Raw genomic sequence first — 19,628 nt, 5'->3', positions numbered from 1 at the left:
CTATCTCATAGAGAAACTAACACAATTTTCAGGTTCAAAAAGGTCAACAGAACTTGGGATTCCCAGCCAGTCTCCCATGCTGGTACTTGCCAAGCCTTAAGCTGCATTGCTGCTGCGATCTGACGAGAGCAGGCACATTCAGCTTAGAATGGCCGTTGACAGCAGCTGTTCAATTTGAACCTTCTTTACTATCTCATAGAAAAACTAACACAATTTTCAGGTTCAAAAGGTCAACAGAACTTGGGATTCCCAGCCAGTCTCCCATGCTGGTACTTGCCAAGCCTTAAGCTGCATTGCTGCTGCTATCTGACGAGAGCAGGTACATTCAGCTTAGAATGGCCGTTGACAGCAGCTGTTCAATTTGAACCTTCTTTTACTATCTCATAGAGAAACTAACACAATTTTCAGGTTCAAAAAGGTCAACGGAACTTGGGATTCCCAGCCAGTCTCCCATGCTGGTACTTGCCAAGCCTTAAGCTGCATTGCTGCTGCGATCTGACGAGAGCAGGCACATTCAGCTTAGAATGGCTGTTGACAGCAGCTGTTCAGTTTGAACCTTCTTTTACTATCTCATAGAGAAACTAACACAATTTTCAGGTTCAAAAAGGTCAACGGAACTTGGGATTCCCAGCCAGTCTCCCATGCTGGTACTTGCCAAGCCTTAAGCTGCATTGATGCTGCGATCTGACGAGAGCAGGCACATTCAGCTTAGAATGGCCGTTGACAGCAGCTGTTCAGTTTGAACCTTCTTTTACTATCTCATAGAGAAACTAACACAATTTTCAGGTTCAAAAAGGTCAACGGAACTTGGGATTCGCAGCCAGTCTCCCATGCTGGTACTTGCCAAGCCTTAAGCCGCATCGCTGCTGTGATCCGACAAGAGCACGCACATTCAGCTTAGAATGGCCGTTGACAGCAGCTGTTCAATTTGAACCTTCTTTTACTATCTCATAGAGAAACTAACACAATTTTCAGGTTCAAAAAGGTCAACGGAACTTGGGATTCCCAGCCAGTCTCCCATGCTGGTACTTGCCAAGCCTTAAGCTGCATTGCTGCTGCGATTTGACGAGAGCAGGCACATTCAGCTTAGAATGGCCGTTGACAGCAGCTGTTCAGTTTGAACCTTCTTTTACTATCTCATAGAGAAACTAACACAATTTTCAGGTTCAAAAAGGTCAACAGAACTTGGGATTCCCAGCCAGTCTCCCATGCTGGTACTTGCCAAGCCTTAAGCTGCATTGATGCTGCGATCTGACGAGAGCAGGCACATTCAGCTTAGAATGGCCGTTGACAGCAGCTGTTCAGTTTGAACCTTCTTTTACTATCTCATAGAGAAACTAACACAATTTTCAGGTTCAAAAAGGTCAACGGAACTTGGAATTCGCAGCCAGTCTCCCATGCTGGTACTTGCCAAGCCTTAAGCCGCATCGCTGCTGTGATCCGACAAGAGCACGCACATTCAGCTTAGAATGGCCGTTGACAGCAGCTGTTCAATTTGAACCTTCTTTTACTATCTCATAGAGAAACTAACACAATTTTCAGGTTCAAAAAGGTCAACGGAACTTGGGATTCCCAGCCAGTCTCCCATGCTGGTACTTGCCAAGCCTTAAGCTGCATTGCTGCTGCGATCTGACGAGAGCAGGCACATTCAGCTTAGAATGGCCGTTGACAGCAGCTGTTCAATTTGAACCTTCTTTTACTATCTCATAGAGAAACTAACACAATTTTCAGGTTCAAAAAGGTCAACGGAACTTGGGATTCCCAGCCAGTCTCCCATGCTGGTACTTGCCAAGCCTTAAGCTGCATTGCTGCTGCGATCTGACGAGAGCAGGCACATTCAGCTTAGAATGGCCGTTGACAGCAGCTGTTCAATTTGAACCTTCTTTTACCATCTTTGACAGAGAAACTAACAATTTTCAGGTTCAAAAAGGTCAACAGAACTTGGGATTCCCAGCCAGTCTCCCATGCTTGTACTTGCCAAGCCTTAAGCTGCATTGTTGCTGCGATCTGACGAGAGCAGGCACATTCAGCTTAGAATGGCCGTTGACAGCAGCTGTTCAGTTTGAACCTTCTTTTACTATCTCATAGAGAAACTAACACAATTTTCAGGTTCAAAAAGGTCAACAGAACTTGGGATTCCCAGCCAGTCTCCCATGCTGGTACTTGCCAAGCCTTAAGCTGCATTGCTGCTGCGATCTGACGAGAGCAGGCACATTCAGCTTAGAATGGCCATTGACAGCAGCTGTTCAGTTTGAACCTTCTTTTACTATCTCATAGAGAAACTAACACAATTTTCAGGTTCAAAAAGGTCAACGGAACTTGGGATTCGCAGCCAGTCTCCCATGCTGGTACTTGCCAAGCCTTAAGCCACATCGCTGCTGTGATCCGACAAGAGCACGCACATTCAGCTTAGAATGGCCGTTGACAGCAGCTGTACAATTTGAACTTTCTTTTACTATCTCATAGAGAAACTAACACAATTTTCAGGTTCAAAAAGGTCAACGGAACTTGGGATTCCCAGCCAGTCTCCCATGCTGGTACTTGCCAAGCCTTAAGCTGCATTGCTGCTGCGATCTGACGAGAGCAGGCACATTCAGCTTAGAATGGCCGTTGACAGCAGCTGTTCAATTTGAACCTTCTTTTACCATCTTTGACAGAGAAACTAACAATTTTCAGGTTCAAAAGGGTCAACAGAACTTGGGATTCCCAGCCAGTCTCCCATGCTTGTACTTGCCAAGCCTTAAGCTGCATTGTTGCTGCGATCTGACGAGAGCAGGCACATTCAGCTTAGAATGGCCGTTGACAGCAGCTGTTCAGTTTGAACCTTCTTTTACTATCTCATAGAGAAACTATCACAATTTTCAGGTTCAAAAAGGTCAACAGAACTTGGGATTCCCAGCCAGTCTCCCATGCTGGTACTTGCCAAGTCTTAAGCTGCATTGCTGCTGCGATCTGACGAGAGCAGGCACATTTAGCTTAGAATGGCCGTTGACAGCAGCTGTTCAGTTTGAACCTTCTTTTACTATCTCATAGAGAAACTAACACAATTTTCAGGTTCAAAAAGGTCAACGGAACTTGGGATTCGCAGCCAGTCTCCCATGCTGGTACTTGCCAAGCCTTAAGCCGCATCGCTGCTGTGATCCGACAAGAGCACGCACATTCAGCTTAGAATGGCCGTTGACAGCAGCTGTTCAATTTGAACCTTCTTTTACCATCTTTGACAGAGAAACTAACAATTTTCAGGTTCAAAAAGGTCAACAGAACTTGGGATTCCCAGCCAGTCTCCCATGCTGGTACTTGCCAAGCCTTAAGCCGCATCGCTGCTGTGATCCGACAAGAGCACGCACATTCAGCTTAGAATGGCCGTTGACAGCAGCTGTTCAATTTGAACCTTCTTTTACTATCTCATAGAGAAACTAACACAATTTTCAGGTTCAAAAAGGTCAACAGAACTTGGGATTCCCAGCCAGTCTCCCATGCTGGTACTTGCCAAGCCTTAAGCTGCATTGCTGCTGCGATCTGACGAGAACAGGCACATTCAGCTTAGAATGGCCGTTGACAGCAGCTGTACAATTTGAACCTTTTTTTACTATCTCATAGAGAAACTAACACAATTTTCAGGTTCAAAAAGGTCAACGGAACTTGGGATTCCCAGCCAGTCTCCCATGCTGGTACTTGCCAAGCCTTAAGCTGCATTGCTGCTGCGATCTGACGAGAGCAGGCACATTCAGCTTAGAATGGCCGTTGACAGCAGCTGTTCAATTTGAACCTTCTTTTACTATCTCATAGAGAAACTAACCCAATTTTCAGGTTCAAAAAGGTCAACGGAACTTGGGATTCCCAGCCAGTCTCCCATGCTGGTACTTGCCAAGCCTTAAGCTGCATTGATGCTGCGATCTGACGAGAGCAGGCACATTCAGCTTAGAATGGCCGTTGACAGCAGCTGTTCAGTTTGAACCTTCTTTTACTATCTCATAGAGAAACTAACACAATTTTCAGGTTCAAAAAGGTCAACGGAACTTGGGATTCCCAGCCAGTCTCCCATGCTGGTACTTGCCAAGCCTTAAGCTGCATTGCTGCTGCGATCTGACAAGAGCAGGCACATTCAGCTTAGAATGGCCGTTGACAGCAGCTGTTCAGTTTGAACCTTCTTTTACTATCTCATAGAGAAACTAACGCAATTTTCAGGTTCAAAAAGGTCAACGGAACTTGGGATTCCCAGCCAGTCTCCCATGCTGGTACTTGACAAGCCTTAAGCTGCATTGCTGCTGCGATCTGACGAGAGCAGGCACATTCAGCTTAGAATGGCCGTTGACAGCAGCTGTTCAATTTGAACCTTCTTTTACCATCTTTGACAGAGAAACTAACAATTTTCAGGTTCAAAAAGGTCAACGGAACTTGGGATTCCCAGCCAGTCTCCCATGCTGGTACTTGCCAAGCCTTAAGCTGCATTGCTGCTGCGATCTGACGAGAGCAGGCACATTCAGCTTAGAATGGCCGTTGACAGCAGCTGTTCAATTTGAACCTTCTTTTACTATCTCATAGAGAAACTAACACAATTTTCAGGTTCAAAAAGGTCAACGGAACTTGGGATTCCCAGCCAGTCTCCCATGCTGATACTTGCCAAGCCTTAAGCTGCATTGCTGCTGCGATCTGACGAGAGCAGGCACATTCAGCTTAGAATGGCCATTGACAGCAGCTGTTCAATTTGAACCTTCTTTTACTATCTCATAGAGAAACTAACACAATTTTCAGGTTCAAAAAGGTCAACGGAACTTGGGATTCCCAGCCAGTCTCCCATGCTGGTACTTGCCAAGCCTTAAGCTGCATTGCTGCTGTGATCTGACGAGAGCAGGCACATTCAGCTTAGAATGGCCGTTGATAGCAGCTGTTCAATTTGAACCTTCTTTTACTATCTCATAGAGAAACTAACACAATTTTCAGGTTCAAAAAGGTCAACAGAACTTGGGATTCCCAGACAGTCTCCCATGCTGGTACTTGCCAAGCCTTAAGCTGCATTGCTGCAGCGATCTGACGAGAGCAGGCACATTCAGCTTAGAATGGCCGTTGACAGCAGCTGTTCAATTTGAACCTTCTTTTACTATCTCATAGAGAAACTAACACAATTTTCAGGTTCAAAAAGGTCAACGGAACTTGGGATTCCCAGCCAGTCTCCCATGCTGGTACTTGCCAAGCCTTAAGCTGCATTGCTGCTGCGATCTGACGAGAGCAGGCACATTCAGCTTAGAATGGCCGTTGATAGCAGCTGTTCAATTTGAACCTTCTTTTACTATCTCATAGAGAAACTAACACAATTTTCAGGTTCAAAAAGGTCAACAGATCTTGGGATTCCCAGCCAGTCTCCCATGCTGGTACTTGCCAAGCCTTAAGCTGCATTGCTGCTGCGATCTGACGAGAGCAGGCACATTCAGCTTAGAATGGCCGTTGACAGCAGCTGTTCAATTTGAACCTTCTTTTACCATCTTTGACAGAGAAACTAACAATTTTCAGGTTCAAAAAGGTCAACGGAACTTGGGATTCCCAGCCAGTCTCCCATGCTGGTACTTGCCAAGCCTTAAGCTGCATTGCTGCTGCGATCTGACGAGAGCAGGCACATTCAGCTTAGAATGGCCGTTGACAGCAGCTGTTCAATTTGAACCTTCTTTTACTATCTCATAGAGAAACTAACACAATTTTCAGGTTCAAAAAGGTCAACGGAACTTGGGATTCCCAGCCAGTCTCCCATGCTGGTACTTGCCAAGCCTTAAGCTGCATTGCTGCTGCGATCTGACGAGAGCAGGCACATTCAGCTTAGAATGGCCGTTGACAGCAGCTGTTCAATTTGAACCTTCTTTTACCATCTTTGACAGAGAAACTAACAATTTTCAGGTTCAAAAAGGTCAACAGAACTTGGGATTCCCAGCCAGTCTCCCATGCTTGTACTTGCCAAGCCTTAAGCTGCATTGTTGCTGCGATCTGACGAGAGCAGGCACATTCAGCTTAGAATGGCCGTTGACAGCAGCTGTTCAGTTTGAACCTTCTTTTACTATCTCATAGAGAAACTAACACAATTTTCAGGTTCAAAAAGGTCAACAGAACTTGGGATTCCCAGCCAGTCTCCCATGCTGGTACTTGCCAAGCCTTAAGCTGCATTGCTGCTGCGATCTGACGAGAGCAGGCACATTCAGCTTAGAATGGCCGTTGACAGCAGCTGTTCAGTTTGAACCTTCTTTTACTATCTCATAGAGAAACTAACACAATTTTCAGGTTCAAAAAGGTCAACGGAACTTGGGATTCGCAGCCAGTCTCCCATGCTGGTACTTGCCAAGCCTTAAGCCGCATCGCTGCTGTGATCCGACAAGAGCACGCACATTCAGCTTAGAATGGCCGTTGACAGCAGCTGTACAATTTGAACCTTTTTTTACTATCTCATAGAGAAACTAACACAATTTTCAGGTTCAAAAAGGTCAACGGAACTTGGGATTCCCAGCCAGTCTCCCATTCTGGTACTTGCCAAGCCTTAAGCTGCATTGCTGCTGCGATCTGACGAGAGCAGGCACATTCAGCTTAGAATGGCCGTTGACAGCCGCTGTTCAATTTGAACCTTCTTACCATCTTTGACAGAGAAACTAACAATTTTAAGGTTCAAAAGGGTCAACAGAACTTGGGATTCCCAGCCAGTCTCCCATGCTTGTACTTGCCAAGCCTTAAGCTGCATTGTTGCTGCGATCTGACGAGAGCAGGCACATTCAGCTTAGAATGGCCGTTGACAGCAGCTGTTCAGTTTGAACCTTCTTTTACTATCTCATAGAGAAACTATCACAATTTTCAGGTTCAAAAAGGTCAACAGAACTTGGGATTCCCAGCCAGTCTCCCATGCTGGTACTTGCCAAGTCTTAAGCTGCATTGCTGCTGCGATCTGACGAGAGCAGGCACATTCAGCTTAGAATGGCCGTTGACAGCAGCTGTTCAGTTTGAACCTTCTTTTACTATCTCATAGAGAAACTAACACAATTTTCAGGTTCAAAAAGGTCAACGGAACTTGGGATTCCCAGCCAGTCTCCCATGCTGGTACTTGCCAAGCCTTAAGCTGCATTGCTGCTGCGATCTGACGAGAGCAGGCACATTCAGCTTAGAATGGCCGTTGATAGCAGCTGTTCAATTTGAACCTTCTTTTACTATCTCATAGAGAAACTAACACAATTTTCAGGTTCAAAAAGGTCAACAGATCTTGGGATTCCCAGCCAGTCTCCCATGCTGGTACTTGCCAAGCCTTAAGCTGCATTGCTGCTGCGATCTGACGAGAGCAGGCACATTCAGCTTAGAATGGCCGTTGACAGCAGCTGTTCAATTTGAACCTTCTTTTACCATCTTTGACAGAGAAACTAACAATTTTCAGGTTCAAAAAGGTCAACGGAACTTGGGATTCCCAGCCAGTCTCCCATGCTGGTACTTGCCAAGCCTTAAGCTGCATTGCTGCTGCGATCTGACGAGAGCAGGCACATTCAGCTTAGAATGGCCGTTGACAGCAGCTGTTCAATTTGAACCTTCTTTTACTATCTCATAGAGAAACTAACACAATTTTCAGGTTCAAAAAGGTCAACGGAACTTGGGATTCCCAGCCAGTCTCCCATGCTGGTACTTGCCAAGCCTTAAGCTGCATTGCTGCTGCGATCTGACGAGAGCAGGCACATTCAGCTTAGAATGGCCGTTGACAGCAGCTGTTCAATTTGAACCTTCTTTTACCATCTTTGACAGAGAAACTAACAATTTTCAGGTTCAAAAAGGTCAACAGAACTTGGGATTCCCAGCCAGTCTCCCATGCTTGTACTTGCCAAGCCTTAAGCTGCATTGTTGCTGCGATCTGACGAGAGCAGGCACATTCAGCTTAGAATGGCCGTTGACAGCAGCTGTTCAGTTTGAACCTTCTTTTACTATCTCATAGAGAAACTAACACAATTTTCAGGTTCAAAAAGGTCAACAGAACTTGGGATTCCCAGCCAGTCTCCCATGCTGGTACTTGCCAAGCCTTAAGCTGCATTGCTGCTGCGATCTGACGAGAGCAGGCACATTCAGCTTAGAATGGCCGTTGACAGCAGCTGTTCAATTTGAACCTTCTTTTACTATCTCATAGAGAAACTAACACAATTTTCAGGTTCAAAAAGGTCATCAGATCTTGGGATTCCCAGCCAGTCTCCCATGCTGGTACTTGCCAAGCCTTAAGCTGCATTGCTGCTGCGATCTGATGAGAGCAGGCACATTCAGCTTAGAATGGCCGTTGACAGCAGCTGTTCAATTTGAACCTTCTTTTACCATCTTTGACAGAGAAACTAACAATTTTCAGGTTCAAAAAGGTCAACGGAACTTGGGATTCCCAGCCAGTCTCCCATGCTGGTACTTGCCAAGCCTTAAGCTGCATTGCTGCTGCGATCTGACGAGAGCAGGCACATTCAGCTTAGAATGGCCGTTGACAGCAGCTGTTCAATTTGAACCTTCTTTTACTATCTCATAGAGAAACTAACACAATTTTCAGGTTCAAAAAGGTCAACGGAACTTGGGATTCCCAGCCAGTCTCCCATGCTGGTACTTGCCAAGCCTTAAGCTGCATTGCTGCTGCGATCTGACGAGAGCAGGCACATTCAGCTTAGAATGGCCGTTGACAGCAGCTGTTCAATTTGAACCTTCTTTTACTATCTCATAGAGAAACTAACACAATTTTCAGGTTCAAAAAGGTCAACGGAACTTGGGATTCCCAGCCAGTCTCCCATGCTGGTACTTGCCAAGCCTTAAGCTGCATTGCTGCTGCGATCTGACGAGAGCAGGCACATTCAGCTTAGAATGGCCGTTGACAGCAGCTGTTCAATTTGAACCTTCTTTTACCATCTTTGACAGAGAAACTAACAATTTTCAGGTTCAAAAAGGTCAACAGAACTTGGGATTCCCAGCCAGTCTCCCATGCTTGTACTTGCCAAGCCTTAAGCTGCATTGTTGCTGCGATCTGACGAGAGCAGGCACATTCAGCTTAGAATGGCCGTTGACAGCAGCTGTTCAGTTTGAACCTTCTTTTACTATCTCATAGAGAAACTAACACAATTTTCAGGTTCAAAAAGGTCAACAGAACTTGGGATTCCCAGCCAGTCTCCCATGCTGGTACTTGCCAAGCCTTAAGCCGCATCGCTGCTGTGATCCGACAAGAGCACGCACATTCAGCTTAGAATGGCCGTTGACAGCAGCTGTACAATTTGAACCTTTTTTTACTATCTCATAGAGAAACTAACACAATTTTCAGGTTCAAAAAGGTCAACGGAACTTGGGATTCCCAGCCAGTCTCCCATGCTGGTACTTGCCAAGCCTTAAACTGCATTGTTGCTGCGATCTGACGAGAGCAGGCACATTCAGCTTAGAATGGCCGTTGACAGCAGCTGTTCAGTTTGAACCTTCTTTTACTATCTCATAGAGAAACTAACACAATTTTCAGGTTCAAAAAGGTCAACAGAACTTGGGATTCCCAGCCAGTCTCCCATGCTGGTACTTGCCAAGCCTTAAGCTGCATTGCTGCTGCGATCTGACGAGAGCAGGCACATTCAGCTTAGAATGGCCGTTGACAGCAGCTGTTCAATTTGAACCTTCTTTTACTATCTCATAGAGAAACTAACACAATTTTCAGGTTCAAAAAGGTCATCAGATCTTGGGATTCCCAGCCAGTCTCCCATGCTGGTACTTGCCAAGCCTTAAGCTGCATTGCTGCTGCGATCTGACGAGAGCAGGCACATTCAGCTTAGAATGGCCGTTGACAGCAGCTGTTCAATTTGAACCTTCTTTTACCATCTTTGACAGAGAAACTAACAATTTTCAGGTTCAAAAAGGTCAACGGAACTTGGGATTCCCAGCCAGTCTCCCATGCTGGTACTTGCCAAGCCTTAAGCTGCATTGCTGCTGCGATCTGACGAGAGCAGGCACATTCAGCTTAGAATGGCCGTTGACAGCAGCTGTTCAATTTGAACCTTCTTTTACTATCTCATAGAGAAACTAACACAATTTTCAGGTTCAAAAAGGTCAACGGAACTTGGGATTCCCAGCCAGTCTCCCATGCTGGTACTTGCCAAGCCTTAAGCTGCATTGCTGCTGCGATCTGACGAGAGCAGGCACATTCAGCTTAGAATGGCCGTTGACAGCAGCTGTTCAATTTGAACCTTCTTTTACTATCTCATAGAGAAACTAACACAATTTTCAGGTTCAAAAAGGTCAACGGAACTTGGGATTCCCAGCCAGTCTCCCATGCTGGTACTTGCCAAGCCTTAAGCTGCATTGCTGCTGCGATCTGACGAGAGCAGGCACATTCAGCTTAGAATGGCCGTTGACAGCAGCTGTTCAATTTGAACCTTCTTTTACCATCTTTGACAGAGAAACTAACAATTTTCAGGTTCAAAAAGGTCAACAGAACTTGGGATTCCCAGCCAGTCTCCCATGCTTGTACTTGCCAAGCCTTAAGCTGCATTGTTGCTGCGATCTGACGAGAGCAGGCACATTCAGCTTAGAATGGCCGTTGACAGCAGCTGTTCAGTTTGAACCTTCTTTTACTATCTCATAGAGAAACTAACACAATTTTCAGGTTCAAAAAGGTCAACAGAACTTGGGATTCCCAGCCAGTCTCCCATGCTGGTACTTGCCAAGCCTTAAGCTGCATTGCTGCTGCGATCTGACGAGAGCAGGCACATTCAGCTTAGAATGGCCGTTGACAGCAGCTGTTCAGTTTGAACCTTCTTTTACTATCTCATAGAGAAACTAACACAATTTTCAGGTTCAAAAAGGTCAACGGAACTTGGGATTCGCAGCCAGTCTCCCATGCTGGTACTTGCCAAGCCTTAAGCCGCATCGCTGCTGTGATCCGACAAGAGCACGCACATTCAGCTTAGAATGGCCGTTGACAGCAGCTGTACAATTTGAACCTTTTTTTACTATCTCATAGAGAAACTAACACAATTTTCAGGTTCAAAAAGGTCAACGGAACTTGGGATTCCCAGCCAGTCTCCCATGCTGGTACTTGCCAAGCCTTAAGCTGCATTGCTGCTGCGATCTGACGAGAGCAGGCACATTCAGCTTAGAATGGCCGTTGACAGCAGCTGTTCAATTTGAACCTTCTTTTACCATCTTTGACAGAGAAACTAACAATTTTCAGGTTCAAAAGGGTCAACAGAACTTGGGATTCCCAGCCAGTCTCCCATGCTTGTACTTGCCAAGCCTTAAGCTGCATTGTTGCTGCGATCTGACGAGAGCAGGCACATTCAGCTTAGAATGGCCGTTGACAGCAGCTGTTCAGTTTGAACCTTCTTTTACTATCTCATAGAGAAACTATCACAATTTTCAGGTTCAAAAAGGTCAACAGAACTTGGGATTCCCAGCCAGTCTCCCATGCTGGTACTTGCCAAGTCTTAAGCTGCATTGCTGCTGCGATCTGACGAGAGCAGGCACATTCAGCTTAGAATGGCCGTTGACAGCAGCTGTTCAGTTTGCACCTTCTTTTACTATCTCATAGAGAAACTAACACAATTTTCAGGTTCAAAAAGGTCAACGGAACTTGGGATTCCCAGCCAGTCTCCCATGCTGGTACTTGCCAAGCCTTAAGCTGCATTGCTGCTGCGATCTGACGAGAGCAGGCACATTCAGCTTAGAATGGCCGTTGACAGCAGCTGTTCAATTTGAACCTTCTTTTACCATCTTTGACAGAGAAACTAACAATTTTCAGGTTCAAAAAGGTCAACGGAACTTGGGATTCCCAGCCAGTCTCCCATGCTTGTACTTGCCAAGCCTTAAGCTGCATTGTTGCTGCGATCTGACGAGAGCAGGCACATTCAGCTTAGAATGGCCGTTGACAGCAGCTGTTCAGTTTGAACCTTCTTTTACTGTCTCATAGAGAAACTAACACAATTTTCAGGTTCAAAAAGGTCAACAGAACTTGGGATTCCCAGCCAGTCTCCCATGCTGGTACTTGCCAAGCCTTAAGCTGCATTGCTGCTGCGATCTGACGAGAGCAGGCACATTCAGCTTAGAATGGCCGTTGACAGCAGCTGTTCAGTTTGAACCTTCTTTTACTATCTCATAGAGAAACTAACACAATTTTCAGGTTCAAAAAGGTCAACGGAACTTGGGATTCACAGCCAGTCTCCCATGCTGGTACTTGCCAAGCCTTAAGCCACATCGCTGCTGTGATCCGACAAGAGCACGCACATTCAGCTTAGAATGGCCGTTGACAGCAGCTGTACAATTTGAACCTTCTTTTACTATCTCATAGAGAAACTAACACAATTTTCAGGTTCAAAAAGGTCAACAGAACTTGGTATTCCCAGCCAGTCTCCCATGCTGGTACTTGCCAAGCCTTAAGCTGCATTGCTGCTGCGATCTGACGAGAGCAGGCACATTCAGCTTAGAATGGCCGTTGATAGCAGCTGTTCAATTTGAACCTTCTTTTACTATCTCATAGAGAAACTAACACAATTTTCAGGTTCAAAAAGGTCAACAGATCTTGGGATTCCCAGCCAGTCTCCCATGCTGGTACTTGCCAAGCCTTAATCTGCATTGCTGCTGCGATCTGACGAGAGCAGGCACATTCAGCTTAGAATGGCCGTTGACAGCAGCTGTTCAATTTGAACCTTCTTTTACCATCTTTGACAGAGAAACTAACAATTTTCAGGTTCAAAAAGGTCAACGGAACTTGGGATTCCCAGCCAGTCTCCCATGCTGGTACTTGCCAAGCCTTAAGCTGCATTGCTGCTGCGATCTGACGAGAGCAGGCACATTCAGCTTAGAATGGCCGTTGACAGCAGCTGTTCAATTTGAACCTTCTTTTACTATCTCATAGAGAAACTAACACAATTTTCAGGTTCAAAAAGGTCAACGGAACTTGGGATTCCCAGCCAGTCTCCCATGCTGGTACTTGCCAAGCCTTAAGCTGCATTGCTGCTGCGATCTGACGAGAGCAGGCACATTCAGCTTAGAATGGCCGTTGACAGCAGCTGTTCAATTTGAACCTTCTTTTACTATCTCATAGAGAAACTAACACAATTTTCAGGTTCAAAAAGGTCAACGGAACTTGGGATTCCCAGCCAGTCTCCCATGCTGGTACTTGCCAAGCCTTAAGCTGCATTGCTGCTGCGATCTGACGAGAGCAGGCACATTCAGCTTAGAATGGCCGTTGACAGCAGCTGTTCAATTTGAACCTTCTTTTACCATCTTTGACAGAGAAACTAACAATTTTCAGGTTCAAAAAGGTCAACAGAACTTGGGATTCCCAGCCAGTCTCCCATGCTTGTACTTGCCAAGCCTTAAGCTGCATTGTTGCTGCGATCTGACGAGAGCAGGCACATTCAGCTTAGAATGGCCGTTGACAGCAGCTGTTCAGTTTGAACCTTCTTTTACTATCTCATAGAGAAACTAACACAATTTTCAGGTTCAAAAAGGTCAACAGAACTTGGGATTCCCAGCCAGTCTCCCATGCTGGTACTTGCCAAGCCTTAAGCTGCATTGCTGCTGCGATCTGACGAGAGCAGGCACATTCAGCTTAGAATGGCCGTTGACAGCAGCTGTTCAGTTTGAACCTTCTTTTACTATCTCATAGAGAAACTAACACAATTTTCAGGTTCAAAAAGGTCAACGGAACTTGGGATTCGCAGCCAGTCTCCCATGCTGGTACTTGCCAAGCCTTAAGCCGCATCGCTGCTGTGATCCGACAAGAGCACGCACATTCAGCTTAGAATGGCCGTTGACAGCAGCTGTACAATTTGAACCTTTTTTTACTATCTCATAGAGAAACTAACACAATTTTCAGGTTCAAAAAGGTCAACGGAACTTGGGATTCCCAGCCAGTCTCCCATGCTGGTACTTGCCAAGCCTTAAGCTGCATTGCTGCTGCGATCTGACGAGAGCAGGCACATTCAGCTTAGAATGGCCGTTGACAGCAGCTGTTCAATTTGAACCTTCTTTTACCATCTTTGACAGAGAAACTAACAATTTTCAGGTTCAAAAGGGTCAACAGAACTTGGGATTCCCAGCCAGTCTCCCATGCTTGTACTTGCCAAGCCTTAAGCTGCATTGTTGCTGCGATCTGACGAGAGCAGGCACATTCAGCTTAGAATGGCCGTTGACAGCAGCTGTTCAGTTTGAACCTTCTTTTACTATCTCATAGAGAAACTATCACAATTTTCAGGTTCAAAAAGGTCAACAGAACTTGGGATTCCCAGCCAGTCTCCCATGCTGGTACTTGCCAAGTCTTAAGCTGCATTGCTGCTGCGATCTGACGAGAGCAGGCACATTCAGCTTAGAATGGCCGTTGACAGCAGCTGTTCAGTTTGCACCTTCTTTTACTATCTCATAGAGAAACTAACACAATTTTCAGGTTCAAAAAGGTCAACGGAACTTGGGATTCCCAGCCAGTCTCCCATGCTGGTACTTGCCAAGCCTTAAGCTGCATTGCTGCTGCGATCTGACGAGAGCAGGCACATTCAGCTTAGAATGGCCGTTGACAGCAGCTGTTCAATTTGAACCTTCTTTTACCATCTTTGACAGAGAAACTAACAATTTTCAGGTTCAAAAAGGTCAACGGAACTTGGGATTCCCAGCCAGTCTCCCATGCTTGTACTTGCCAAGCCTTAAGCTGCATTGTTGCTGCGATCTGACGAGAGCAGGCACATTCAGCTTAGAATGGCCGTTGACAGCAGCTGTTCAGTTTGAACCTTCTTTTACTGTCTCATAGAGAAACTAACACAATTTTCAGGTTCAAAAAGGTCAACAGAACTTGGGATTCCCAGCCAGTCTCCCATGCTGGTACTTGCCAAGCCTTAAGCTGCATTGCTGCTGCGATCTGACGAGAGCAGGCACATTCAGCTTAGAATGGCCGTTGACAGCAGCTGTTCAGTTTGAACCTTCTTTTACTATCTCATAGAGAAACTAACACAATTTTCAGGTTCAAAAAGGTCAACGGAACTTGGGATTCACAGCCAGTCTCCCATGCTGGTACTTGCCAAGCCTTAAGCCACATCGCTGCTGTGATCCGACAAGAGCACGCACATTCAGCTTAGAATGGCCGTTGACAGCAGCTGTACAATTTGAACCTTCTTTTACTATCTCATAGAGAAACTAACACAATTTTCAGGTTCAAAAAGGTCAACAGAACTTGGTATTCCCAGCCAGTCTCCCATGCTGGTACTTGCCAAGCCTTAAGCTGCATTGCTGCTGCGATCTGACGAGAGCAGGCACATTCAGCTTAGAATGGCCGTTGATAGCAGCTGTTCAATTTGAACCTTCTTTTACTATCTCATAGAGAAACTAACACAATTTTCAGGTTCAAAAAGGTCAACAGATCTTGGGATTCCCAGCCAGTCTCCCATGCTGGTACTTGCCAAGCCTTAAGCTGCATTGCTGCTGCGATCTGACGAGAGCAGGCACATTCAGCTTAGAATGGCCGTTGACAGCAGCTGTTCAATTTGAACCTTCTTTTACCATCTTTGACAGAGAAACTAACAATTTTCAGGTTCAAAAAGGTCAACGGAACTTGGGATTCCCAGCCAGTCTCCCATGCTGGTACTTGCCAAGCCTTAAGCTGCATTGCTGCTGCGATCTGACGAGAGCAGGCACATTCAGCTTAGAATGGCCGTTGACAGCAGCTGTTCAATTTGAACCTTCTTTTACTATCTCATAGAGAAACTAACACAATTTTCAGGTTCAAAAAGGTCAACGGAACTTGGGATTCCCAGCCAGTCTCCCATGCTGGTACTTGCCAAGCCTTAAGCTGCATTGCTGCTGCGATCTGACGAGAGCAGGCACATTCAGCTTAGAATGGCCGTTGACAGCAGCTGTTCAATTTGAACCTTCTTTTACCATCTTTGACAGAGAAACTAACAATTTTCAGGTTCAAAAAGGTCAACAGAACTTGGGATTCCCAGCCAGTCTCCCATGCTTGTACTTGCCAAGCCTTAAGCTGCATTGTTGCTGCGATCTGACGAGAGCAGGCACATTCAGCTTAGAATGGCCGTTGACAGCAGCTGTTCAGTTTGAACCTTCTTTTACTATCTCATAGAGAAACTAACACAATTTTCAGGTTCAAAAAGGTCAACAGAACTTGGGATTCCCAGCCAGTCTCCCATGCTGGTACTTGCCAAGCCTTAAGCTGCATTGCTGCTGCGATCTGACGAGAGCAGGCACATTCAGCTTAGAATGGCCGTTGACAGCAGCTGTTCAGTTTGAACCTTCTTTTACTATCTCATAGAGAAACTAACACAATTTTCAGGTTCAAAAAGGTCAACGGAACTTGGGATTCGCAGCCAGTCTCCCATGCTGGTACTTGCCAAGCCTTAAGCCGCATCGCTGCTGTGATCCGACAAGAGCACGCACATTCAGCTTAGAATGGCCGTTGACAGCAGCTGTACAATTTGAACCTTTTTTTACTATCTCATAGAGAAACTAACACAATTTTCAGGTTCAAAAAGGTCAACGGAACTTGGGATTCCCAGCCAGTCTCCCATGCTGGTACTTGCCAAGCCTTAAGCTGCATTGCTGCTGCGATCTGACGAGAGCAGGCACATTCAGCTTAGAATGGCCGTTGACAGCAGCTGTTCAATTTGAACCTTCTTTTACCATCTTTGACAGAGAAACTAACAATTTTCAGGTTCAAAAGGGTCAACAGAACTTGGGATTCCCAGCCAGTCTCCCATGCTTGTACTTGCCAAGCCTTAAGCTGCATTGTTGCTGCGATCTGACGAGAGCAGGCACATTCAGCTTAGAATGGCCGTTGACAGCAGCTGTTCAGTTTGAACCTTCTTTTACTATCTCATAGAGAAACTATCACAATTTTCAGGTTCAAAAAGGTCAACAGAACTTGGGATTCCCAGCCAGTCTCCCATGCTGGTACTTGCCAAGTCTTAAGCTGCATTGCTGCTGCGATCTGACGAGAGCAGGCACATTCAGCTTAGAATGGCCGTTGACAGCAGCTGTTCAGTTTGCACCTTCTTTTACTATCTCATAGAGAAACTAACACAATTTTCAGGTTCAAAAAGGTCAACGGAACTTGGGATTCCCAGCCAGTCTCCCATGCTGGTACTTGCCAAGCCTTAAGCTGCATTGCTGCTGCGATCTGACGAGAGCAGGCACATTCAGCTTAGAATGGCCGTTGACAGCAGCTGTTCAATTTGAACCTTCTTTTACCATCTTTGACAGAGAAACTAACAATTTTCAGGTTCAAAAAGGTCAACGGAACTTGGGATTCCCAGCCAGTCTCCCATGCTTGTACTTGCCAAGCCTTAAGCTGCATTGTTGCTGCGATCTGACGAGAGCAGGCACATTCAGCTTAGAATGGCCGTTGACAGCAGCTGTTCAGTTTGAACCTTCTTTTACTGTCTCATAGAGAAACTAACACAATTTTCAGGTTCAAAAAGGTCAACAGAACTTGGGATTCCCAGCCAGTCTCCCATGCTGGTACTTGCCAAGCCTTAAGCTGCATTGCTGCTGCGATCTGACGAGAGCAGGCACATTCAGCTTAGAATGGCCGTTGACAGCAGCTGTTCAGTTTGAACCTTCTTTTACTATCTCATAGAGAAACTAACACAATTTTCAGGTTCAAAAAGGTCAACGGAACTTGGGATTCACAGCCAGTCTCCCATGCTGGTACTTGCCAAGCCTTAAGCCACATCGCTGCTGTGATCCGACAAGAGCACGCACATTCAGCTTAGAATGGCCGTTGACAGCAGCTGTACAATTTGAACCTTCTTTTACTATCTCATAGAGAAACTAACACAATTTTCAGGTTCAAAAAGGTCAACAGAACTTGGTATTCCCAGCCAGTCTCCCATGCTGGTACTTGCCAAGCCTTAAGCTGCATTGCTGCTGCGATCTGACGAGAGCAGGCACATTCAGCTTAGAATGGCCGTTGATAGCAGCTGTTCAATTTGAACCTTCTTTTACTATCTCATAGAGAAACTAACACAATTTTCAGGTTCAAAAAGGTCAACAGATCTTGGGATTCCCAGCCAGTCTCCCATGCTGGTACTTGCCAAGCCTTAAGCTGCATTGCTGCTGCGATCTGACGAGAGCAGGCACATTCAGCTTAGAATGGCCGTTGACAGCAGCTGTTCAATTTGAACATTCTTTTACCATCTTTGACAGAGAAACTAACAATTTTCAGGTTCAAAAAGGTCAACAGAACTTGGGATTCCCAGCCAGTCTCCCATGCTTGTACTTGCCAAGCCTTAAGCTGCATTGTTGCTGCGATCTGACGAGAGCAGGCACATTCAGCTTAGAATGGCCGTTGACAGCAGCTGTTCAGTTTGAACCTTCTTTTACTATCTCATAGAGAAACTAACACAATTTTCAGGTTCAAAAAGGTCAACAGAACTTGGGATTCCCAGCCAGTCTCCCATGCTGGTACTTGCCAAGCCTTAAGCTGCATTGCTGCTGCGATCTGACGAGAGCAGGCACATTCAGCTTAGAATGGCCGTTGACAGCAGCTGTTCAATTTGAACCTTCTTTTACTATCTCATAGAGAAACTAACACAATTTTCAGGTTCAAAAAGGTCATCAGATCTTGGGATTCCCAGCCAGTCTCCCATGCTGGTACTTGCCAAGCCTTAAGCTGCATTGCTGCTGCGATCTGATGAGAGCAGGCACATTCAGCTTAGAATGGCCGTTGACAGCAGCTGTTCAATTTGAACCTTCTTTTACCATCTTTGACAGAGAAACTAACAATTTTCAGGTTCAAAAAGGTCAACGGAACTTGGGATTCCCAGCCAGTCTCCCATGCTGGTACTTGCCAAGCCTTAAGCTGCATTGCTGCTGCGATCTGACGAGAGCAGGCACATTCAGCTTAGAATGGCCGTTGACAGCAGCTGTTCAATTTGAACCTTCTTTTACTATCTCATAGAGAAACTAACACAATTTTCAGGTTCAAAAAGGTCAACGGAACTTGGGATTCCCAGCCAGTCTCCCATGCTGGTACTTGCCAAGCCTTAAGCTGCATTGCTGCTGCGATCTGACGAGAGCAGGCACATTCAGCTTAGAATGGCCGTTGACAGCAGCTGTTCAATTTGAACCTTCTTTTACTATCTCATAGAGAAACTAACACAATTTTCAGGTTCAAAAAGGTCAACGGAACTTGGGATTCCCAGCCAGTCTCCCATGCTGGTACTTGCCAAGCCTTAAGCTGCATTGCTGCTGCGATCTGACGAGAGCAGGCACATTCAGCTTAGAATGGCCGTTGACAGCAGCTGTTCAATTTGAACCTTCTTTTACCATCTTTGACAGAGAAACTAACAATTTTCAGGTTCAAAAAGGTCAACAGAACTTGGGATTCCCAGCCAGTCTCCCATGCTTGTACTTGCCAAGCCTTAAGCTGCATTGTTGCTGCGATCTGACGAGAGCAGGCACATTCAGCTTAGAATGGCCGTTGACAGCAGCTGTTCAGTTTGAACCTTCTTTTACTATCTCATAGAGAAACTAACACAATTTTCAGGTTCAAAAAGGTCAACAGAACTTGGGATTCCCAGCCAGTCTCCCATGCTGGTACTTGCCAAGCCTTAAGCCGCATCGCTGCTGTGATCCGACAAGAGCACGCACATTCAGCTTAGAATGGCCGTTGACAGCAG

General features: G+C 45.8%; 80 pseudogenes; all 80 read right to left on the bottom strand.

The window, feature by feature from the left end:
• Window positions 1-1,929: 1,929 nt before the first annotated feature.
• Window positions 1,930-2,048, bottom strand: LOC140087226 (5S ribosomal RNA; annotated as a pseudogene).
• A 70-nt stretch (window positions 2,049-2,118) lies between these two features.
• LOC140083788 (5S ribosomal RNA) lies at window positions 2,119-2,237 on the bottom strand (annotated as a pseudogene).
• A 259-nt stretch (window positions 2,238-2,496) lies between these two features.
• LOC140102260 (5S ribosomal RNA) lies at window positions 2,497-2,615 on the bottom strand (annotated as a pseudogene).
• Window positions 2,616-2,685: 70 nt separating this feature from the next.
• Window positions 2,686-2,804, bottom strand: LOC140087224 (5S ribosomal RNA; annotated as a pseudogene).
• Window positions 2,805-2,874: 70 nt separating this feature from the next.
• Window positions 2,875-2,993, bottom strand: LOC140095130 (5S ribosomal RNA; annotated as a pseudogene).
• A 448-nt stretch (window positions 2,994-3,441) lies between these two features.
• LOC140084731 (5S ribosomal RNA) lies at window positions 3,442-3,560 on the bottom strand (annotated as a pseudogene).
• Window positions 3,561-3,630: 70 nt separating this feature from the next.
• On the bottom strand, window positions 3,631-3,749 carry LOC140102259 (5S ribosomal RNA; annotated as a pseudogene).
• A 70-nt stretch (window positions 3,750-3,819) lies between these two features.
• On the bottom strand, window positions 3,820-3,938 carry LOC140084561 (5S ribosomal RNA; annotated as a pseudogene).
• Window positions 3,939-4,008: 70 nt separating this feature from the next.
• Window positions 4,009-4,127, bottom strand: LOC140089059 (5S ribosomal RNA; annotated as a pseudogene).
• Window positions 4,128-4,197: 70 nt separating this feature from the next.
• Window positions 4,198-4,316, bottom strand: LOC140084721 (5S ribosomal RNA; annotated as a pseudogene).
• A 70-nt stretch (window positions 4,317-4,386) lies between these two features.
• Window positions 4,387-4,505, bottom strand: LOC140102258 (5S ribosomal RNA; annotated as a pseudogene).
• A 70-nt stretch (window positions 4,506-4,575) lies between these two features.
• On the bottom strand, window positions 4,576-4,694 carry LOC140091191 (5S ribosomal RNA; annotated as a pseudogene).
• A 70-nt stretch (window positions 4,695-4,764) lies between these two features.
• LOC140095090 (5S ribosomal RNA) lies at window positions 4,765-4,883 on the bottom strand (annotated as a pseudogene).
• Window positions 4,884-4,953: 70 nt separating this feature from the next.
• On the bottom strand, window positions 4,954-5,072 carry LOC140084605 (5S ribosomal RNA; annotated as a pseudogene).
• A 70-nt stretch (window positions 5,073-5,142) lies between these two features.
• Window positions 5,143-5,261, bottom strand: LOC140085106 (5S ribosomal RNA; annotated as a pseudogene).
• Window positions 5,262-5,331: 70 nt separating this feature from the next.
• On the bottom strand, window positions 5,332-5,450 carry LOC140087514 (5S ribosomal RNA; annotated as a pseudogene).
• Window positions 5,451-5,520: 70 nt separating this feature from the next.
• Window positions 5,521-5,639, bottom strand: LOC140102257 (5S ribosomal RNA; annotated as a pseudogene).
• Window positions 5,640-5,709: 70 nt separating this feature from the next.
• On the bottom strand, window positions 5,710-5,828 carry LOC140102255 (5S ribosomal RNA; annotated as a pseudogene).
• A 70-nt stretch (window positions 5,829-5,898) lies between these two features.
• On the bottom strand, window positions 5,899-6,017 carry LOC140087223 (5S ribosomal RNA; annotated as a pseudogene).
• A 70-nt stretch (window positions 6,018-6,087) lies between these two features.
• LOC140081445 (5S ribosomal RNA) lies at window positions 6,088-6,206 on the bottom strand (annotated as a pseudogene).
• A 259-nt stretch (window positions 6,207-6,465) lies between these two features.
• On the bottom strand, window positions 6,466-6,584 carry LOC140101945 (5S ribosomal RNA; annotated as a pseudogene).
• Window positions 6,585-6,652: 68 nt separating this feature from the next.
• On the bottom strand, window positions 6,653-6,771 carry LOC140087222 (5S ribosomal RNA; annotated as a pseudogene).
• Window positions 6,772-6,841: 70 nt separating this feature from the next.
• LOC140085583 (5S ribosomal RNA) lies at window positions 6,842-6,960 on the bottom strand (annotated as a pseudogene).
• Window positions 6,961-7,030: 70 nt separating this feature from the next.
• Window positions 7,031-7,149, bottom strand: LOC140085104 (5S ribosomal RNA; annotated as a pseudogene).
• A 70-nt stretch (window positions 7,150-7,219) lies between these two features.
• LOC140087513 (5S ribosomal RNA) lies at window positions 7,220-7,338 on the bottom strand (annotated as a pseudogene).
• Window positions 7,339-7,408: 70 nt separating this feature from the next.
• On the bottom strand, window positions 7,409-7,527 carry LOC140102254 (5S ribosomal RNA; annotated as a pseudogene).
• Window positions 7,528-7,597: 70 nt separating this feature from the next.
• Window positions 7,598-7,716, bottom strand: LOC140102252 (5S ribosomal RNA; annotated as a pseudogene).
• A 70-nt stretch (window positions 7,717-7,786) lies between these two features.
• Window positions 7,787-7,905, bottom strand: LOC140087221 (5S ribosomal RNA; annotated as a pseudogene).
• A 70-nt stretch (window positions 7,906-7,975) lies between these two features.
• Window positions 7,976-8,094, bottom strand: LOC140081444 (5S ribosomal RNA; annotated as a pseudogene).
• Window positions 8,095-8,353: 259 nt separating this feature from the next.
• Window positions 8,354-8,472, bottom strand: LOC140102251 (5S ribosomal RNA; annotated as a pseudogene).
• Window positions 8,473-8,542: 70 nt separating this feature from the next.
• On the bottom strand, window positions 8,543-8,661 carry LOC140102250 (5S ribosomal RNA; annotated as a pseudogene).
• A 70-nt stretch (window positions 8,662-8,731) lies between these two features.
• On the bottom strand, window positions 8,732-8,850 carry LOC140102249 (5S ribosomal RNA; annotated as a pseudogene).
• Window positions 8,851-8,920: 70 nt separating this feature from the next.
• Window positions 8,921-9,039, bottom strand: LOC140087220 (5S ribosomal RNA; annotated as a pseudogene).
• Window positions 9,040-9,298: 259 nt separating this feature from the next.
• LOC140082403 (5S ribosomal RNA) lies at window positions 9,299-9,417 on the bottom strand (annotated as a pseudogene).
• A 70-nt stretch (window positions 9,418-9,487) lies between these two features.
• On the bottom strand, window positions 9,488-9,606 carry LOC140081443 (5S ribosomal RNA; annotated as a pseudogene).
• Window positions 9,607-9,865: 259 nt separating this feature from the next.
• LOC140102248 (5S ribosomal RNA) lies at window positions 9,866-9,984 on the bottom strand (annotated as a pseudogene).
• A 70-nt stretch (window positions 9,985-10,054) lies between these two features.
• On the bottom strand, window positions 10,055-10,173 carry LOC140102247 (5S ribosomal RNA; annotated as a pseudogene).
• A 70-nt stretch (window positions 10,174-10,243) lies between these two features.
• LOC140102246 (5S ribosomal RNA) lies at window positions 10,244-10,362 on the bottom strand (annotated as a pseudogene).
• Window positions 10,363-10,432: 70 nt separating this feature from the next.
• On the bottom strand, window positions 10,433-10,551 carry LOC140087219 (5S ribosomal RNA; annotated as a pseudogene).
• Window positions 10,552-10,621: 70 nt separating this feature from the next.
• Window positions 10,622-10,740, bottom strand: LOC140081442 (5S ribosomal RNA; annotated as a pseudogene).
• Window positions 10,741-10,999: 259 nt separating this feature from the next.
• On the bottom strand, window positions 11,000-11,118 carry LOC140102244 (5S ribosomal RNA; annotated as a pseudogene).
• Window positions 11,119-11,188: 70 nt separating this feature from the next.
• On the bottom strand, window positions 11,189-11,307 carry LOC140087218 (5S ribosomal RNA; annotated as a pseudogene).
• Window positions 11,308-11,377: 70 nt separating this feature from the next.
• On the bottom strand, window positions 11,378-11,496 carry LOC140085582 (5S ribosomal RNA; annotated as a pseudogene).
• Window positions 11,497-11,566: 70 nt separating this feature from the next.
• On the bottom strand, window positions 11,567-11,685 carry LOC140102243 (5S ribosomal RNA; annotated as a pseudogene).
• Window positions 11,686-11,755: 70 nt separating this feature from the next.
• Window positions 11,756-11,874, bottom strand: LOC140085280 (5S ribosomal RNA; annotated as a pseudogene).
• A 70-nt stretch (window positions 11,875-11,944) lies between these two features.
• LOC140081440 (5S ribosomal RNA) lies at window positions 11,945-12,063 on the bottom strand (annotated as a pseudogene).
• Window positions 12,064-12,322: 259 nt separating this feature from the next.
• Window positions 12,323-12,441, bottom strand: LOC140084941 (5S ribosomal RNA; annotated as a pseudogene).
• A 70-nt stretch (window positions 12,442-12,511) lies between these two features.
• Window positions 12,512-12,630, bottom strand: LOC140095743 (5S ribosomal RNA; annotated as a pseudogene).
• A 70-nt stretch (window positions 12,631-12,700) lies between these two features.
• On the bottom strand, window positions 12,701-12,819 carry LOC140102242 (5S ribosomal RNA; annotated as a pseudogene).
• Window positions 12,820-12,889: 70 nt separating this feature from the next.
• On the bottom strand, window positions 12,890-13,008 carry LOC140102240 (5S ribosomal RNA; annotated as a pseudogene).
• A 70-nt stretch (window positions 13,009-13,078) lies between these two features.
• Window positions 13,079-13,197, bottom strand: LOC140102239 (5S ribosomal RNA; annotated as a pseudogene).
• A 70-nt stretch (window positions 13,198-13,267) lies between these two features.
• LOC140087216 (5S ribosomal RNA) lies at window positions 13,268-13,386 on the bottom strand (annotated as a pseudogene).
• Window positions 13,387-13,456: 70 nt separating this feature from the next.
• LOC140081439 (5S ribosomal RNA) lies at window positions 13,457-13,575 on the bottom strand (annotated as a pseudogene).
• A 259-nt stretch (window positions 13,576-13,834) lies between these two features.
• On the bottom strand, window positions 13,835-13,953 carry LOC140102238 (5S ribosomal RNA; annotated as a pseudogene).
• A 70-nt stretch (window positions 13,954-14,023) lies between these two features.
• Window positions 14,024-14,142, bottom strand: LOC140087215 (5S ribosomal RNA; annotated as a pseudogene).
• Window positions 14,143-14,212: 70 nt separating this feature from the next.
• On the bottom strand, window positions 14,213-14,331 carry LOC140085580 (5S ribosomal RNA; annotated as a pseudogene).
• Window positions 14,332-14,401: 70 nt separating this feature from the next.
• LOC140102237 (5S ribosomal RNA) lies at window positions 14,402-14,520 on the bottom strand (annotated as a pseudogene).
• Window positions 14,521-14,590: 70 nt separating this feature from the next.
• LOC140085279 (5S ribosomal RNA) lies at window positions 14,591-14,709 on the bottom strand (annotated as a pseudogene).
• Window positions 14,710-14,779: 70 nt separating this feature from the next.
• LOC140081438 (5S ribosomal RNA) lies at window positions 14,780-14,898 on the bottom strand (annotated as a pseudogene).
• Window positions 14,899-15,157: 259 nt separating this feature from the next.
• On the bottom strand, window positions 15,158-15,276 carry LOC140084940 (5S ribosomal RNA; annotated as a pseudogene).
• Window positions 15,277-15,346: 70 nt separating this feature from the next.
• On the bottom strand, window positions 15,347-15,465 carry LOC140087512 (5S ribosomal RNA; annotated as a pseudogene).
• A 70-nt stretch (window positions 15,466-15,535) lies between these two features.
• LOC140102236 (5S ribosomal RNA) lies at window positions 15,536-15,654 on the bottom strand (annotated as a pseudogene).
• Window positions 15,655-15,724: 70 nt separating this feature from the next.
• Window positions 15,725-15,843, bottom strand: LOC140102233 (5S ribosomal RNA; annotated as a pseudogene).
• A 70-nt stretch (window positions 15,844-15,913) lies between these two features.
• On the bottom strand, window positions 15,914-16,032 carry LOC140087214 (5S ribosomal RNA; annotated as a pseudogene).
• Window positions 16,033-16,102: 70 nt separating this feature from the next.
• LOC140081437 (5S ribosomal RNA) lies at window positions 16,103-16,221 on the bottom strand (annotated as a pseudogene).
• A 259-nt stretch (window positions 16,222-16,480) lies between these two features.
• LOC140102232 (5S ribosomal RNA) lies at window positions 16,481-16,599 on the bottom strand (annotated as a pseudogene).
• Window positions 16,600-16,669: 70 nt separating this feature from the next.
• LOC140087212 (5S ribosomal RNA) lies at window positions 16,670-16,788 on the bottom strand (annotated as a pseudogene).
• Window positions 16,789-16,858: 70 nt separating this feature from the next.
• LOC140085579 (5S ribosomal RNA) lies at window positions 16,859-16,977 on the bottom strand (annotated as a pseudogene).
• Window positions 16,978-17,047: 70 nt separating this feature from the next.
• Window positions 17,048-17,166, bottom strand: LOC140102231 (5S ribosomal RNA; annotated as a pseudogene).
• A 70-nt stretch (window positions 17,167-17,236) lies between these two features.
• LOC140085278 (5S ribosomal RNA) lies at window positions 17,237-17,355 on the bottom strand (annotated as a pseudogene).
• A 70-nt stretch (window positions 17,356-17,425) lies between these two features.
• On the bottom strand, window positions 17,426-17,544 carry LOC140081436 (5S ribosomal RNA; annotated as a pseudogene).
• A 259-nt stretch (window positions 17,545-17,803) lies between these two features.
• Window positions 17,804-17,922, bottom strand: LOC140084939 (5S ribosomal RNA; annotated as a pseudogene).
• Window positions 17,923-17,992: 70 nt separating this feature from the next.
• LOC140087511 (5S ribosomal RNA) lies at window positions 17,993-18,111 on the bottom strand (annotated as a pseudogene).
• Window positions 18,112-18,181: 70 nt separating this feature from the next.
• Window positions 18,182-18,300, bottom strand: LOC140087211 (5S ribosomal RNA; annotated as a pseudogene).
• Window positions 18,301-18,370: 70 nt separating this feature from the next.
• Window positions 18,371-18,489, bottom strand: LOC140081435 (5S ribosomal RNA; annotated as a pseudogene).
• A 70-nt stretch (window positions 18,490-18,559) lies between these two features.
• On the bottom strand, window positions 18,560-18,678 carry LOC140095425 (5S ribosomal RNA; annotated as a pseudogene).
• A 70-nt stretch (window positions 18,679-18,748) lies between these two features.
• On the bottom strand, window positions 18,749-18,867 carry LOC140102230 (5S ribosomal RNA; annotated as a pseudogene).
• A 70-nt stretch (window positions 18,868-18,937) lies between these two features.
• Window positions 18,938-19,056, bottom strand: LOC140102229 (5S ribosomal RNA; annotated as a pseudogene).
• Window positions 19,057-19,126: 70 nt separating this feature from the next.
• Window positions 19,127-19,245, bottom strand: LOC140102227 (5S ribosomal RNA; annotated as a pseudogene).
• A 70-nt stretch (window positions 19,246-19,315) lies between these two features.
• Window positions 19,316-19,434, bottom strand: LOC140087210 (5S ribosomal RNA; annotated as a pseudogene).
• Window positions 19,435-19,628: the final 194 nt, after the last annotated feature.

The sequence above is a fragment of the Engystomops pustulosus genome, chromosome 9 (assembly GCF_040894005.1).
Source record: "Engystomops pustulosus chromosome 9, aEngPut4.maternal, whole genome shotgun sequence".
Classification (NCBI taxonomy): Eukaryota; Metazoa; Chordata; class Amphibia; order Anura; family Leptodactylidae; genus Engystomops; species Engystomops pustulosus.
This window is presented reverse-complemented; position numbering and strand designations above follow the sequence as displayed.